At 34.6% G+C, this 12,841-nt stretch overlaps 2 pseudogenes across 1 annotated transcript; both read left to right on the top strand.

Moving 5' to 3' along the window:
- The first annotated feature begins 706 nt into the window (after nucleotides 1-706).
- LOC147505359 (GDSL esterase/lipase At4g10955-like) lies at nucleotides 707-1,739 on the top strand (annotated as a pseudogene).
- A 5,998-nt stretch (nucleotides 1,740-7,737) lies between these two features.
- Nucleotides 7,738-11,741, top strand: LOC147505358 (uncharacterized; annotated as a pseudogene). Its single transcript, XR_015193297.1, has 8 exons — nucleotides 7,738-7,943; nucleotides 8,019-8,136; nucleotides 8,219-8,274; nucleotides 9,444-9,491; nucleotides 9,579-9,683; nucleotides 9,783-9,845; nucleotides 9,980-10,090; nucleotides 11,608-11,741. The product of XR_015193297.1 is annotated as an uncharacterized LOC147505358 (transcript).
- Nucleotides 11,742-12,841: the final 1,100 nt, after the last annotated feature.

The raw sequence follows: 12,841 nt of genomic DNA, 5'->3' as shown, positions 1-12,841 counted from the left end.
TCTTTGTTTAGTTATTTTGGTGTGGAATGATAAGCTCAAGAATCGGAAAGGTTGTACATTAAGTTGTTTCCAACAAATTCGAATACACGACACATTTTTGTTATGATGTGTTTTAGCACTCTGGAATTTTATTGTAGCACCTTCGTCTTCATGTTTTTCTGAGTAATTTTACTTATCAGGTAGTGGTGTAACTCCTTTCTTTTTTACTGAATGTGCTCATTTTTTTCCTAGCAATTATTGCTTTTGGTGTCAGTCCATTTACACTTATTGTTGTAAATATTTTAGCTACTTATTGTTTTTGGGCATTTGGTCGATTTACACTGCATATGCATCTTGGGTGAATTCATTTTGTTCCTTATGTAGGACAGCCCGGCCACTTGCAATTGCGCAGGCTTACGAAACACGAGCAAAGCTCATTGCTTTGCATTCAGAATTGGTTGAAGAAGGGGCCATGGATATTGTAATAATAAAAACAACTGGTGACAAAATCTTAGATTAGCCCCTTGCAGATATAGGTGGTAAAGGACTTTTTACGAAAGAAATAGATGAGGCACTTTTAAATAGTGATATTGATATTGCTGTTCACTCCATGAAAGATATACCTACATATTTACCAAATGGTACTATTTTGCCTTGCAACCTTCCCCGGGAGGATGTTCGAGATGCAATCATTTCCTTGAGTGCGGCTTCTTTAGCGAGGGAGCTTCCACACAGGAATGTTGTTGGTAGTGCTTCACTCAGGAGACAATCACAAATACTCTACAGATATCCGGCACTCAAGGTTAGAATGGGACCGCTCTGATGCTCTGTCTGATTTCATCCTAATGAGACCCAGTGGTACACCAAGGGCTGTTCTAGCTCTCAGAGGAACGTTACTGAAGAGCCCAACCATTAGAAGAGATATCGAGGATGACCTTCGTTTCACGGCTTGGGAAAGCTTGAAAAGTTATGTAAGATTTAGCCTGACACTTGAAGCTCTCAAATTGATAGTAGAAAAGTATGGAAGTACTAATGTATGCATTCAGGACATTCATTAGGGGCTGGCTTTGCTCTCCAAGTGGGTAAGACGCTAGCCAAACAAGGAGTATTCGTGGAGACACACTTGTCCAACCCACCTTCTATTTCCTTAGCTATGAACCTAAGATCTATTGGAGAGAAAGCCGGGCTTTGCTTGGAAAAGATTCAAATCTATTCTTCCCTCCAATCTTTGGGAGTCGGAGCAACTATGAGGAGAAGCACGCAATTGTAGCCTTATTGTGGAAAATGGGTTCCACATCTATATGTCAATAACATATGTTGCTACTATAATGAACCAACAGGAATCCTAATGTCCATGCCAAAGCGTGATGACTCTAATAAGGAAAACACCAATCCCTCTCATGGTCAAGTTGCTGCAAAGCTTTTTGTGATGTCCAAGGGAAAACAGAAGTTTCTTGAGGCTCATGGGTTGGTGCAGTGGTGGTTCGATGACGTGGAGCTTCAGTTGACTCTTCACAATAGTAAGCTCATAAGCAGCCAGTTGAAGTCATTGTATACCCTCCCGTCGCCAACACCAACTCAAGGAAAGGTTCAATAACAATAAGCGCTTGCACCCTTTGCTAATTTGTTTTACTGTAATATCATTGAAGTGTAAACTCTCAATTTACAAGAGTTTGTCCCTTTATATCATTTTTTGTTGTTGTTGATGTCATGAAATATCAATTAAAACCCAAAACAGCCACAAATAATCATGCATAACAGCCACGAATATTATATATTTTTTATATATATATAAATATCTGGAATATTATCCATGCTTTTTATTGTTTAATATAATATCCATTTCTACTTAATCATAAAATAATAATAATAAACTGAAAAATATAGTTAGCCTAAAGTCAATTTTAAAAAATTGCAAGTCCGGCCATAGGCTGGGCCAAATAGTTAGTCTTTAGCAGTTCCTTTTCCTGACCTTTGAGGCTGTCCACGTCAGCAAATTTTAAGTACCCAAAATTAGTCACGAGAAAATAGGAGAAATAAAATTTTAACTACCCACGAGAATCAGGATAAAAAAAATGAAACAATAAATCGGCAAAAAAAAACAGGAAACAACATCTAACAGAGATTATTATTATTATTTATTTATTATTATTATTATTTTTTTGAGAATTCACAGCAAACAAAACACTATCTAAAACCCACCGCACCTCTTTCCAAAACCCAAACAACACTTCATCTTCCCATCTCATCCCCGTAACAGTTGATAAGCGTATCTTTTGTAGGATCATTAAAAAGATAAACATATGATTTTAAGGCATGTATTCTTCTTGAATACTCAATCAAGTAGTAGTATTGTTATAAAACTTAGATCTTTGCATTGTTAGGTTCTAAATTGTTTGCTCTAATGATAAAATATACATTGTTTGTTTTTAGTATAGTATTGTCAAGTACTTAGTTAAGTTCTCATCGATTAAACTATCTGAGAGATTATGATTAATCGTCTTAAATTAGTTGTGGTACGTCAAAAAACATGTTTCTACCATAATTTGTCGTAACTTAGTCTAGGCCTTGGAATAAAGGCAACGGTTTTATACTTTTACTGTTTTTGCGCTTGGTATATATTGATGTCTCCTTTGATACTGCCAGTCGAGACCTCACCAAGTGCAATGTTGGCTTGACCTTTTCGAATGCGTCTTAATTGCTACTCTGAGTGTGAAATGTAATTATATTGATTTTTATTTGTGGAGTGCTGATTGATGCTACAATCGGCAAGTTAGCTGTCCAAATACTTCGTCAAGCAGCTGAGAAAGCTAAAGTAGGACTCTCATCTAGATTTGAAATTGACATCGATTTGTCTTTCGCTACTGCTGATGCATCAGCCAGAAAAAATGTACGCATTACACTTACTAGATCAAAGTTTGAGAACTTGCAATCCCCTTAAAAAAAAATTAAAAAATATAAACCCTTCAAACAAAGTATGCAATGAATCATTAGCTATCAATATACATATATTATTTATTCAAGTGGACTTTAGGCTTTTGAGTCATTAGCTATCTATGTAGCAAGTCCGGCCATAGGCCGGGCCAAATGGCTAGTACTATAATAAGCCTTACCTTGCATGGTGGAGATGAGAATTTCAAACAAGTCCTCCTCACGTCTAGTAGTCTCCCACATAATTTATTCTCCTTCCAATGCATAGCTTTGAATTTCCAAGAGAAAAATACCATTTTTGAATCTAAGCATCTCCCCCCTCAGCCCCCTAGATGTTCTCTCAGCCTCGAAAACTGTCGCGTGGCGCATCAAGACCAAAACCTCCAGATCGAAAGTCGCAAAACAAGTTCTGCGTTCACATACACAACACGCCACCATCTTTACTCAAAAGCCGGAAACTGCAATGCATCGGCAAATCCTTGGCCTCCATCTATTTCTTCTTCCTTTCTTATTCTTTCTCTCTCCTCTCTCCCTCTTCTTCTTCTCTCCTGGATGTGTCCTTCTCTCCCCCTTTCTTTTCTTGCCGACCTCCCCTTTTTTCCTTTCTTTTTCTTTTCTTTTCCTCTCTCCTTCTTCTTCTGCCGACCTCTCTCTCTTTTCTTAGTCTTCAGGCCCAAAAGACAAAAGAACAAGCCCACTATTAAAAAAGTAAGCCCAATAAACATAATTTGATAAAAAAAAAACCCCAATATAAATAACAAGCCCAAATATAAAGAACAGGCCCAATACAAAAATAGGCCCACTAACGTAATAGCCGGTACATAATTTAAATAGTAATATAGCCTAAAGTATTTATATAACTAACCAAATAAATTAAACAAGTAAATATTAATAATTACATCATATAAATTAAATGCGGTGGCGATATTACCGAAATGTCATTGAGAAATTCCGTATTATTACAAAGCCTTATTCTTTGTAATGAATAAATTTGAAGCATTTCATTAATGGGCGGAAGATTGGAGGCATAGAACTCAGACAAGCATAATGTTCTTATCCATCCAACAACACTGGCTTTTATTCAATGGTTAAACTTGTTTTGGTTTCTTGTTTATGTTCATTACCTGAAAGTATCGTAGTTGTTGGTTCCGAGACATTTGAGAATGGTCCATGCCTTTAACCAGTCTTAAACTCTGTATAGAATATAGATGGTTTTGAGGGGGTGGCATTGAACACATGTTGTGTAAGATTATATATATTATGCTGCATGAGAATAAAATGTGTTGTTTAATTACTACCTGGTATTTTGTGAAGTGTTTTAGTTTAATTATATATATATATATATATATATATATATATATATATATATATATATATATATATATATATATATATATATATATATATGTATGTTGACTTGACTTGTATGTCATTAACCACTATAAGGAAGGAATGCTAAAGTCTAACTCCACTGGAGCACGCTCTGATCAATGGTAAGTCACTAACATTAATCAAGGATTTGCCAAAGTATTGCGGTCGAAACCCCGCAATGCGTCAGCAAATCCTTGGCCTCCATCTCTTTCTTCTTCCTTTCTTATTCTTTCTCTTTCCTCTCTCCCTCTTCTTCTTCTCTCCTAGACGTCTCCTTCTCTCCCCCTTTCTTTTCTTGCCGACCTCCCCCCTTTTTCCTTTCTTTTTCTTTTATTTTCCTCTCTTCCTCTTCTTTTTCTGCCGACCTCCCTCTCTTTTCTTAGTCTAACTCCACTATAAGGAATGCTAAAGTCTAACTCCACTGGAGCATGCTCTGATCAATGGTAAGTCACTGATATATTATTTTCATTTGACAATGTTTAGTTTATCTATGTACTGTACTTTTGATTTATTGGTGTAACTAATTGGTTTCAGATTAGTGACGGATTTCAATGGAGAAAGTATAGCGAAAGAAAATCCATGCATCGAGCTAATTATCCAAGCACCATGATGACTCACCAACAACATTAACTTCCTTATGTCTAAATTCTGAAAGTGGACTGAATGGTCTTGAACACATCAATCTAAAGTTTCTCCTGCTCATAGATTCATTCACCTATGTTTTGATAAATAACCTATGAAAACAATCACAATGATCCAACTCACTCCGTCTACCAGACATGGCAGTGACTTCAATATTTATCTTATTTCTTTTTTCGATATGTACAACTTCAATTGAAATTTTAAAGCTTAATTTTCTTGATCTTTTGTTGCGAATTTGAGTTAGATATTCTTTTGTAATATTGTGTTTGCAAGTTTTTGTATGGATCAAAATTCTTACAATGTTAGAAAACAATTGAGGCTTTGCCAAGTCCTTATTGATTATTGCTTATTTCTTTTTTTATTTCTTTAAAAAATTCCAGCTTTAGAGTTGTTTATAGAATGTTCCGTTTGGTGAATTTATATTGATTTCTTTGCTATGTTTTACTTTTCTACCTTCATGGTGATACAAGACAATTGATCTTTGTAAGGAAAAATGACGGAGAGCAGTCGTATTGCATGTGTAAGTCTTCTGAAGGCATGAGATTTACAAGGGAGGTGTTGCTCTTTAGATACATATTAAAAGTAATATTTTACAGATGATGTATTGGTATTGGTTATGTATTTCCAGCATTTTTACAGGATTCAAAACAGTGGAGAGTCAAAGAAAATGGGGAGGTTATGTCCAAACTTCCTACACATTATGGTTTTCTTCTTTGGCTGTTATTGGTAATGTCAAAGGCGGATGAAGTTAGTGCTGAAAGCACGCTGAGTTTGTCTGTGCCAGACGAGAATCCTTCAAACCAATACCTCTATTTAGAGGAGTTGCGTGTCGAGAATCCTTCAAACCAAGGTATTTGTTTGTGCCAGGGGGGTCGCGCGTTTAGTGTTGAGGTAGCGCCGTAGGCATGTCGACGCCTCGCGGGCCGTAGGCACGGGCATACCCTAGTACACAATAAGTCTAATGAGTAAAAATACATGCAATAGAGAGCTAAGGAAATGTTTTTGTAAAATATGCAAAAACAAATTGTGTTGGTTTTCTATTCGTTTAAAATAATGAAAATACAAAATTTATGGAGTCTCATTTTTGAAATAGTGGGAGTTATAACTAATTGAATTAAAAAATGTGTAAAATTATTTTCATTTTTAAACAATGATTTAAACACTTTTAAGTTAAAAATCATTTTACACATTCCCATTGATAGAGGGTTTTTTTAGTGAGAATTGTATAAATTTATACTAAAAATGTTTTACACATTCCCATTAGTGATGCTCTTACAATTTATACTTGCGAAAAGAAATTTAGTTCTTCTGTAGTTGTGTTTTCTAGGAAACTCAAATTTGTGAGGATCAAAGAGTTACAATACTTGATCCGTGCGGTTGTTGTGAGGTTTTGCATAAAGCGGTACTTTTGTCCATATTCTTTTTAGATCCATATTGAGTTGCTACATCACGTAAACAATAATAATTAAGAATAAAAATCAAAATTGTACTTGACACGTTTTTCGTTTTAGTCAATTTGTTCCTATTTTGCAAATAACGTGTGGGGAATAAATTAGAATGCTAGATGGGTTCCGCAAAGTCCAACAATCTAAAGTGTGGATCCGTTGAACAGGCCTAGTTTTTTTTTTTTTTTTTTTTTTTGAGTCTTTTTTTCCAATTTTGTGACACTATGGGCTAAAATGTTCAGTTGGTGGGCTAAAATGTTCAGGTTGGCCCGCCCCAGTTACACTCGTAGACTAATAAAAGAACAGAGAGTGACTCTCAAAAACAAAAATGCCGAAAAAGTAACTCTCAAGAACACATTTTTTTTTTCCGTAACTCACAAGGACCGGATAGATGAAAGGTCAATTATACCCTTGACGCGAAATAAAAAACGGATCGGGTAGATGAAATGTCAAGTATACCCCTGACGTGAAATAATTAACATCCCAACCTAGACGAAACGACCTGGTGTATTTAGTATGAACAATCATTGTTCATATCTTTAAGCAAGTGTGAACACTCATTGTTCATACCCCCAATTACGAACATTAGCTATCAACAATGAGTGTTCATACTTATTAGAGCTATGAATAATGATCCAATAGGTATGAACATTGATCTAATTATGAACATGGATTGTTCATACCTATTTGGGAGTATGAACAATCAGTATTCATACATTAACAGTGTTCATACATCAAACATGAACAATCATTGTTCATGACTACTTTTAATTTTTTTTTCAATTGGTAGGTATGAACATTGATTGTTCTTAGTCCTTGGGTATGAACATTGATTGGGTATGAACATTGATATATTGGGTATGAACATTGAATGTTCATAGTCCTTGGGTATGAACATTCAATGTTCATAGTCCTTTAGGTATAAATATTGATTGGGTATGAACATTCGATGTTCATAGTCCTTGGGTATGAACATTCAATGTTCATACTTCATAGTCCTTGGGTATGAACATTGATATATTGGGTGGACTATGAACATTGAATGTTCATACATCAATATATTGTATACATCAATATATTGTATAAGGTACATTCACATATTTGGATATAAACAATCATTGTTCATACACCAGCAGAAGGTATGAACACTCATTGTTCATAGTAAAATGATAGAAAGGGTAAAATCGGAAAATATTTATTTTAAATCCGAACTATTTGTCCTTGGGTTATTTTCACATAAGGGTATAACTCGTATTTAAAAAATGTAAAAAGGCGAGGGCAATTTATTTTGTCCTTGAGGGTTCATAATTTTGAAATAGTGGGTTTGTGCGTTACTTTTTCCCAAAATTTGTCCCTGTGAGTTATTCACAAAAAATCGTGTCCTCTAGAGTTCATTGATAAAAGAAAGCGTTTTAGAGCTTAGTTAGTTTCCTCTGCATAAACTCTCAACTCAAACCCTCTCCTCTTTCCGTGAAGATGGGAGCCAAGGCGAAGAAAGCAACGATGAGAAAGAAGGCCTCTTCTATCTCTTTAGCCTCCGTTCATAAAAACAACGATTCATCAGCTGATTTCTTGGTAAAAAAAAAAGTCTCATTTTCTTTTACTTTTCTAAAACTAATATCAATTTTTCTAATTATTTGATATATATAGCCATTGGAAGGTGGACCAGCACGTAAGCTACCAAACCAACCAGAACAATCTGTGAATATTGCAACCGTTTTATATATCGGTCGTATACCTCACGGCTTTTATGAGACCGAGATGCGTGGTATTTAGCTCTTACTCATTTAATGTTAAAGTGAGTTTATATTAAATCTGTTTTTTTAAGTTTTTATTTATTTATTTTGCAGAATTCTTTAAACAATTTGGTGATATTAAGAATTTGAGAATTGCGCGCAGCAAGAAGGTTAGTTAAATTGTCATTTTTGCAATTAGTTTTTACTTTTTTTATAGGCGGTGTCTGCATTATCTTATAGCAGTGAAAGTTAGCTAGGATCTTAACATTAAGTCACGGGTGGATATTGCGCAACCAAATGTCAGTTGGTTAATAGGAAGCTATTTTTGTGTTAGGTGTATGAGTGTGTCACGAGTCAAATTTAATTGTTTATCTATAATACAATGTTTTTGTTTTTAATTGTCTTATGGACGATTGAGATTAAGGAGATTAATCTACTCTCCAATTAGGTCAATACATTGATAACTTAATTGAAAACATCGTCTTTATTTGCCCCTTATATTCTTGGTTCGCCAAATGGTATTTTATTAAAAGCCTAAATGAATTAACTAGTTCGACTTTGGAAGGTTGGAAGATATAGACCATTGTGTTTACCATTTGTGTATTGGAACAGGGAAGTTTAGGAAGCAAAAACATTCACTTGTGCCTATTACGTGTGTAAGTGAGCTTAACGTACTTGCCAATTATGGGACTTGTATGTTGTGATACTGATAAACTAATGAGAAACATGTAAACGAAAACTCCCCAAGTTCAAGAGCATAGTTAATGACTCCATAATCCATATAGTGAATATGGAAGGAAATAGTGTATTATTTTTGTGAGTTTCTGCAAGCTAGGTTTTACCTGTATGGTGTGGAGCCTTGGACAGTCGTGTGACAGAATGTTGATTTGCATAGTGCTGGAATCAATTCAGTGCCTTTACAGGAAGAAGTTGAAAATATCTGGCTCTTGGCATAAATTTATATGTATATAGTATATAAATGACTAAATAATTAAATATATACCTTATTGTTGAAGTATTGTCCTGTTGCAAGCTTGGAAGAGATATAGCAAAAGAAAGAAAGGTTAGGAAGAAAAGAAAAAAGAAGAAAATTAAAACAGGTACACATTTTTTATGTCTACTAGTGGAATAGAGAGATCCGAAATGCTTACCGGTACTGAAGCGTTTTTGCCTTTGTTGAATGATGCATGTATAGGTGCTAATGGCTTTCCACTAAGCATTACATAAGTTAATTTGTTAAGCTGTAGTAATTTAATTACATTATTTTTCAACCAATTATCTGTCCCTCTCGTTATATCGTTGTATGCTAAGTTTAATTGTTTTGTTTGATGCTCTTCAGACAGGAAAATCTAAGCATTTTGGCTTCATCGAGTTTGTGTCTCCTGAGGTTGTACTTGTTTGAAGTGTTTCCTTTAAAATGCTCAAATATGTTTCCAGGTATTATTTCTTACTTCTATTTGTTTATCAAGTGCAGGTGGCAAAGATTGTAGCCGATTGTATGCATAATTATTTATTGTTTGAGCACATGGTGCAAGTCCATCTTATTCCACCAGAGCGTGTTCATCCCAAATTGTAAGCTGTTCTACATTTTACTTTTGTGCTTCACAATTTTCTGGTTGTATTCAAGTTTTGTTAGTTTCTTTAAAGGTGACTACTGACGTAATGTGTTTTTCTCCAGGGTGTGAATCGTATAAGAGCACCACCTAATTGGACTGAAATTGCACGAAAGCAGCATAACAAGGTATCCTGTTCATGAATAATTTATGTATTTTTGCATTTAGTTAACAAAGATTTGCAAAGAAAGGAAAAATAAAAGATAACATAAAGTTTAGATCTTCCTTTTTAATTTGTTTTTCTGGCATCATATATAATTAGGAAAGAGCCGTGGGAGAACACAGGAAGTTGGTTGAGGGAGTTGTAAAATGAGACAAGAAGCGGCGTAAGAAGATAGAGGCTGCTGGGTTTGATTATGTTCCACCAGAAATTGTAAGCGCCTCACATTTCTGTTTTTTATATATCTTCGTCATATAATCTAAAAGTCCAACAATTTTGACTAATTTGATCCTTTCATTTTAGAATAACCGGCTTCATAAATCGTTTAACTTCAAGTTTTCCTGTGAGAACTGTTATAGACACTTTGCTAGCAAAAGAGCTTCACTGTTACAAGTGACGTAGTCAAAGTAATAAACCTTATAGTTTTAACTTCATTCCATGGCCCCTTTAGATAATAATTGTTCTGGCCTGAATAGTTCCAGACCTTGAACCAGTGAGATTTTTGTCTGTAATTGACTTGAATAACTTTGCAAGTTTAAGCCAGCACAAAGTTTTTTGGTAGCATAGACGGGCTCATGGTTCCCATCTACTACTATTGGGCGAGGGATAAGTGTTAAATAGAAACAGGTTAATATCTGTAACTTTAGAAGGGCGATGGGGAAAAATATCCGCAAGATTCACACTGACACTATATCATGAGAGAAGTTAATGCGTTGGCAGAGGCTTGTTTTTCTGTCAAGCCTATACCCGATCATGTACTGCACGATTGCTCGGTGAATTGAATGTGAAAGTGTTGAACTGCAGAGACCTCATTGCCTGTCCTTTTCTCATGCTAGAGCTAGAGTAACTGGATTCAATGGTTTCAAGAATAAATGGATCCCTTTTGTACAATAAAAATATGTGCTTTTGTACAGGAAATGTCTCTATTGAGAAGACTTGATTCTTACTAGATATATTTTTCATAGAAGTTCAATGGTGATGTGGAATCGCCTAAATCTCTATAATCTTATAGATAGTATTGGATGTGGTAATTTCTTTTTGCTTTGTTCACGAGTTTCTTTCCCATGGTATATTAGATTTTGAAATCGATGCAAATAGTATTATTTAGGTTTTGGTTTTATTTTTCCCTCTTTTATTTCTCCGACTCTTCCATGGATTAGGGGTGCAAATGGATAGGTTCGGATTCGGATATGTCTGTATTCGAATTTGAATCCAAATCCGAAAATTTATACCGATATCCGAATCCGAATCCGACGGATATTAAATTTTTTATCCAAATCCGATTTCGGATATCCGAATCGGATATTGAATAATATCCGATCCGAAAATTAATATTAATTAAAATTTTATTTGCTTTGAATAATTAATTTTACCACTATAAAAACTATTATAAATATATATATTTGTCATTTATTATTATTATTTTGTTATTATAGTTTTATATTATTAGTTTATGATTTTATATAATATTTTATACAATATTAAATACTTAAATAAATTATATAATAACTATTAATTTTTTAAATCGGATCGGATATTTTCGGATGCGGATATGGCAGTATTCGAATCCGTATCCGAAACCAGTTCAGACATAAAAAATTATCCGAACCCGATATCCGAAATTTTCGGATAATATTCGATTTTTCGAATACGAATTCGAATATTTGGATATCCACTTGCACCCCTACCATGGATGAGCATTTTCTTAACTACTTGGACGTATTTCACAGGTTGGTAGCACTCAACCTGCTCCAAAGAAAATCAAGTTTGATGAAGATTAGGGCTGAATATGAAATGAAGTCTCTGTTTTTCAATTTCAAAATTATGAATGAAGAGCATGGATCAACAGAGAAAGCTTTCCATATTTTTCGTTTTTCTGCGGTGCTTATAAGTCAGGTCTGCATATGGTTTGATGGCAGCATAACTAATGTGGGTGACTCCTGTTTCTTAATGTTTTAACACTAGCCTCGTACTATTTTTGAAGTAACTAGTAATATAGGGTATCTGTTTATTTGATGTTTTCTTGTAGTTGGACAGTGTATTTGTGGTTGGCATTGCTGTTGTATTCTGAATGTTTTGCTTTCAACCACGGGTTTTTGTACCTACGCCACGGGCTAACTGTATTTACAGATGGCATCATAATCGACCACAAACTAAACATGGATTAACAACTTGGCATAGATTTGATTGATTATTCAGGACCTGACCCACTCGAGCACCAAACTGATATTTTTCATTGATAAAGATTGAGTTACACATTTACCAAACCGTACTAGTATGTGTTACCGAACTTGAGTTGCATTATTGCATGTCATGGGTTTTGGATTATGTTAAGATAAAGACATTGTGGTTTGGAATAATCCAAAGGTGAAGCCATGGAGAGTGATACGGGGAACTGTGGGGTTGGTTTTTATTGGAGTGTGCTTTGTGGGGTTTTATTTTGGGGACCATTTTAACATCAGAGATCAGACACAAGATATGGTTCCTTTTCGTTATTGTAAGTCATTGTCTACTATTCTGTATTTCTGTACCAAGAGAGAAAAAAGCCATTGTCTACTATTGGTGTATTTTTTTTTTGGGTGGGGTGTAATAAATCTATTATTGGACTATTGGTGTTAAAATGACGTTATATTGGATTATTGGTACATATTGTTTGTTCCGAGAGAAATCACTAGAGAAAGTTGATACAAACTGTAAAAACACCACTAATAATTCTGTAATCTTGTCACGCACTCACGCTGTTCCTGAATGATGTTTATACCGTTTGATTCATTTAATAATTGTGTTACACTGATAGGGTATCTACTATTTACTGTTATTATTATTTTTGGCGACAAAATATGTTGAACACGATATGACAACTCACTGATAAAATATTTTAGGTGTTGACAAATCACACAGATCAAAAGAGAACACACTGTGGTGTATATACCCTTTATTTTTTTTTTTCCGTTCGTTTTGGTA

The sequence above is a fragment of the Coptis chinensis genome, chromosome 4, assembly GCF_015680905.1.
Source record: "Coptis chinensis isolate HL-2020 chromosome 4, ASM1568090v1, whole genome shotgun sequence".
NCBI lineage: Eukaryota > Viridiplantae > Streptophyta > Magnoliopsida > Ranunculales > Ranunculaceae > Coptis > Coptis chinensis.
The sequence above is the reverse complement of the archived record's forward strand: the minus strand, read 5'-3'. Positions and strand labels throughout refer to the sequence as shown.